Source organism: Arvicola amphibius, chromosome 5, assembly GCF_903992535.2.
Source record: "Arvicola amphibius chromosome 5, mArvAmp1.2, whole genome shotgun sequence".
In the NCBI taxonomy this organism is placed as follows: domain Eukaryota; kingdom Metazoa; phylum Chordata; class Mammalia; order Rodentia; family Cricetidae; genus Arvicola; species Arvicola amphibius.
Genome location: NC_052051.1, coordinates 89226726 through 89232447, shown reverse-complemented (window position 1 = coordinate 89232447; position 5722 = coordinate 89226726).

Genomic DNA, 5722 nt, shown 5'->3' with positions numbered 1-5722 from the left:
TTTCCCAACCCTTTACTCTGAGTAGGTGTCTGTCTTTGTGGTTGAGGTGTGTTTCTTGTAAACAGCAAAATGTTGGATTCTGTTTTCGTATCCAGTCTCTTAGCCTGTGCCTTTTTATAGGTGAATTGAGTCCATTGATATTAAGTGATATTAATGACCAGTGGTTGTTAACTTCAGTCATTTTTAGTAGTAGAGTTTGTGTGTTTCCCTTCTTCTAGTTGTGCTGGTGAAGGGTCGCTAGATGCCTGAGTTATTGTGGGCGTTGTTGGACTCCTTGGTTTGTGATTTTCCTTCTATTACTTTCTGCAAGGCTGGATTTGTGGCTGCGTATTGTTTAAATCTGTTTTTGTCCTGGAATATCTTGTTTTCTCCATCAATGGTGAATGCAAGCTTTGCTGGGTATAATAGTCTAGGCTTGCATCCATGTTCCCTTAGTGTCTGTAGCACATCTATCCAAGCTCTTCTGGCTTTCATGGTTTCCATTGAGAAATCAGGTGTAATTCTGATAGGTTTCCCTTTATATGTTACTTGACCTTTTTCCTTTGCAGCTCTTAATATCTGTTCTTTATTCTGTATGTTTTGTGTTTTGATTATTATATGGCGTGGGGATGCTTTCTTTTGATCCAGTCTATTTGGTGTTCTGTAGGCTTCTTGTACCTTCATAGGAACATCCTTCTTTAGGTTGGGGAAGTTTTCTTCTATAATTTTGTTGAATATGTTTTCTGGGCCTTTGAGTTGTAATTCTTCTCCTTCTTCTACCCCAATTATTCTTAGGTTTGGTCTTTTCATGGTGTCCCAGATTTCCTGAATGTTTTGTGTTAAGAATTTGTTAGATTTGTTTAGTTCTTTAATCTGTGAGTTTATTTCCTCTATAGTATCTTCAGAGTCCGAGATTCTTTCTTCCATCTCTTGTATTCGGTTGGAAATACTTGTCTCTGAAGTTTCTGTTCGTTTACTCAGAGTTTCCATTTCCAGTCGTCCCTCAGATTGTGTTTTCTTCAATACCTCCATTTCATTTATCAGGTCTTGTACTGTTTCCCTTACCTGTTTGATTGCTTTTTCTTGTTTTTCTTGGGTATCTTTGAGAGATTTATTTATTTCGTCTACCTTTTTGTTTGTCAACTCCATTTCTTTATGGCAGTTTTTTACCTCCTGTTTAAGGTCCTCTATTATTTTCATAAAGTACTGTTTAAGGTCGGATTCTTCTATATCTTCTGGGGTAGGGTGTTCAATTCTTGTTATTTCGGGATGTCTGGCTTGTGGTGATGTCATGTTGCCTTTCATGTTGTTGGAGGAGCTCCTGCATTGGCGCCTGCCCATCTCTTCCTTCAAAAGGAGCCCGGAGGCGTTTGGTGTCCTAGACCAATCTTTGCTGTGACTGAAACTGGTTGGATCTCCCCAGTGCCAGAGGAGGACCTATTCCTTGCGTCACAATCTGAAGAAGCCCGCACTCCCTTGCAGGAATCCTCAGACCTGCCTGGAGGCCAGAGTCTGACTCCTCTGGGTGGATGGCCTTAGAACAGGAGCAGGACACCTGAGAACACTAGGGAAAGCTTGGAAGACACACAGGGAAGGGAGAAACCGACATAAGCCTGCAGAGGGAAGTGGGGGTAGGGGGTCTGTGCTCTCTTTCAGGGCAGGTTGCCCCAGGGTCCGCATTCACTCACCAGTTCAGATGGAATGTCAGGGCACAGGATCAGGGATTCCAGGCAGCCCAGGGTCGCAGCCCAGACAAAAGGGCCAAGGTGGGGGCAGGGCGGGATGGAATACCACACAGCGAACCTGGCAGCACAATCTGAAGGAGCCTGCACCCCTCCTCAGGAATCCTCAGACCTGCCTGGAGGCCAGAGTCTGACCCCTTTGGGTGGATGGCCTTAGAACAGGAGCAGGACACCTGAGAACACTAGGGAATACTTGGGAGACACAGGGACGGGAGAAAGGGACACAAGCCTGCAGAGGGAAGTGGGGGTAGGGGGTCTGTGCTCTCTTTCAGGGCAGGTTGCCCCAGGGTCCGCATTCACTCACCAGTTCAGATGGAATGTCAGAGCACAGGATCAGGGATTCCAGGCAGCCCAGGGTCGCAGCCCAGACAAAAGGGCCAAGGTGGGGGCAGGGCGGGATGGAATACCACACAGTGAACCTGGCAGCACAATCTGAAGGAGCCCGCACCCCTCCGCAGGAATCCTCAGACCTGCCTGGAGGCCAGAGTCTGACCCCTTTGGGTGGATGGCCTTAGAACAGGAGCAGAAGACCTGAGAGCACTAGGGAAAACTTGGGAGACACAGGGACGGGAGAAAGGGACACAAGCCTGCAGAGGGAAGTGGGGGGTAGGGGGTCTGTGCTCTCTTCCAGGGAGGTTGCCCCAGGGTCCGCATTCACTCACCAGTTCAGATGGAATGTCAGGGCACAGGATCAGGGATTCCAGGCAGCCCAGGTTTGCAGCCCAGACAAAAGGGCCAAGGTGGGGGCAGGGCGGGATGGAATACCACACAGTGAACCTGGCAGCACAATCTGAAGGAGCCCGCACCCCTCCGCAGGAATCCTCAGACCTGCCAGTTCAGATGGAATGTCAGGGCACAGGATCAGGGATTCCAGGCAGCCCAGGGTCGCAGCCCAGACAAAAGGGCTAAGGTGGGGGCAGGGCGGGATGGAATACCACACAGCGAACCAGTTCAGATGGAATCTCCCCTCTTTTATTTCAAAACAATTTCTCTGAATGTAATCTCCTTTGTTCAAGTTACTTCCTGACCTTAACCAATGACAGCTTATAATCAACCTCACTAAATAATAACAAATATCCATATCCCATTGAACACTAAAAAGACACCTACACTACCTCTTGGGAATGTAGATGCCATGTTCTTAAACTTACTTCTAGCTGTCTGATGGTGATGGCATCTTTAGGGGAATCCTGTAAAGAAAAATTTGAGTTAATTCTCAAGTCCTGGGGGAAGTAACTGTATCATTTGTTGTCTAGTTCAGTCTCTGCATAATGGTAAAACATCAGGGCTTGTTTTAGGTTAGAATAGTCTATAAGGTTGGATAATTTTAGATAGCCACATCAAAATTGTCATGAGCAGTTTGTAGTTCAGAGTCCATCTTTAAGTGGTGTTTTTCAGGTTAGTGGGATTATTGCAGTCCTGGTGATATCATCATTGTGAACCACCATACTCCTTTTGGAGACTTCCAATGTCACTGTTAGGCATGGTCTTAGTTCACTGCAGAAAGCCTAAACATTTTAAATGTCATGTGCAGCAGATCTCAAAGAGGTTAAAGGATCAGCATTTGTTATGTACATTCAGAGTAGCAAAACAGCTGACCTGAGCTAGTGAGAGCTCACTGACTGCCAAGTAATAGCAGGGGAACCTGCATAGGACCAAATTAGGTCCACTGAATATGGGGGTCAGTTGTGAGTCTTGGGTAGTCTGTGGGGCCACTGGTAGTAGAACCCAGGTTTTGTTTTGAACTGGCATCTAGGAGCTTATTCTTTTTGGAGGGATACATTGTACAGTCTAGATATAGGAAGAGGGCCTTGGTCCTGCCTCAAAGTGAAAGTGTCAAACTTTCTGAGGAGTGGATGGGGGATTGGGGGGGGGGAAAGGTGGGAGAAGCAGGAGGAGGGGAGGGAATAAGGATGGAGATAGCTGTGTAAAATGGAAAAAGATTGTATTAAAAATCTTAATAAAAAAGTCAAAAGGAATAAAGCTAACAGAACAATGGTTTACCACAGATTTCATTCTGAGCATGTCTCCAGATCTATGCACCATTTCCCATGAAACCAAAGGATAAATGAACATGTTATATGGTGCCATTAACATTCAATGACCAAAGTCGAAGTGGGGAAGCTACAGGACAAATAAACCAGATGGATCAACAAATCACATTGCAGTGGGAAATACGAAAAGATGAGGCATATATAGATGTAAACAGACAGAGAGAATGGGCCCATTGATTGTATATGGACTTTATTTAGATTTCTGAAAATATTTATAATAATAATAATAATAATAATAATAATAATAATAATATCCTGGAGTCAGATATTGAAAAATGCTGTGAGATCAGAGAGGTAAAGGAGCAATACCACAGTCACCTAACCTACTCAATTTCCTGGCCAAAAAGAGACTGAGTTCTTGACTCTTCTGCTTTATTACTTCCTCTCTGTCCAGCCATATCACTTCCTGTATGTCTGTATAGATTTCAAAACTTCTATGGTTAACTAGTGGCTAGCTCCACCCTCTGATCTTCAGGAAAGCTTTATTTGTACAAACAAGATATCCCCAAAACTCATATGTGCCCCTCCCTGTAGTCAAATGCTAGTACACAATAACATACTTACAAACATACTCAAGTACACATGCTTGCACAAAACCATGCAAATTCTCATGAACTCTCAGCTAGCTACCAGGCCCAGGAAGCTATCCACAATACAACCAAAGCTCTATTACACATAGCCATCTAGGTGCCTCTGCTGTTTGGTATCTATCCGCTACAGCAAAACATACACACACACAACACACACACACACACACACACGTGCGTGGGAGAGAGAGAGAGAGAGAGGAGAGAGAGAGAGAGAGAGAGAGGAGACGAGGAGAGAATGGTAGAGACACAGATACAGAGAGAAAGTCTTCCATATACAATTATGTGACCAACTGTTTCTCAAGGCATTTATTCCCACCACAGGCAAAGCTCCCCCAATACACAAGTGTTAATCTTGTCTGACTATACTCATCCACTTGTACAGATGCAACACACAAATACATACATACACACACACACATATTCTATGTACATACTGTACATCTAAGGTGATGTTTTGCTAGGTATACACTCATCTAGAAGCAAAGGCTCCCAAATACTTGGTATTTGACTGGTCTTTCAATGTATTGCCCTCTACTATAGGCAAAACTTCTCCCCCTTTGTGTAGCTAGATGTCTGGTACTCTTACACTAACTCCTCATCCACAAATACATACAGACAGACAGACACATGCATACACACACACACACACACACACACACACCAACACACACTAGTGCAGCAAGGCTGGAAGGTACTGTTAGATTTCCAACTGCCTAGAGTCAGCCAAAGCCTTCCAACAGGGCTACGGTGTCAGTTTCTGTTGGTTCCACTCTTCCCTACAACCAATACTTACCCTACACAGTTAGGTAAGTAGTATGTCCCTATAAGGATCCCCTGCCATACATCTAAATCCTATGTACAGGATTAGATGTCATATCCTGCCTAGAAAACCACCTTACATACAGGCAAACACCCCAACATAGCTCCCCATATTCATATAAGTCAAGTGTCCATTTCTGGCATTTATCTCTACCCTTACAACTGAAGTTCCATATATACAACATGTTAGATCTACCAGGTACTCCCTCCCACACAGCAAAACACAAGGTTCAAAACACAAAATACAAACACACAAATACATAACATGCACACATACACATAGGCAAACAATCATGCGTCCAGGTATGTCGGAACCCTCACCAGGCTGCTAAGGTCCCACTAGGCTTTATCCTAGCCCTTGGAGTGAAGCTTTGGATTTAGGGGAGGGGTACTAGTTGGAGATGGTACCTATCTCTCTGGTGTGGCATTACTTCAGGAGAGGAGGACTTATATTAGGAAATGACAAGTAGCCGTGCAAGTGTATATAACTTGGCTGTACTGACAGGACTAGCATAGCTACCTCTAATGCCTAGCCCTG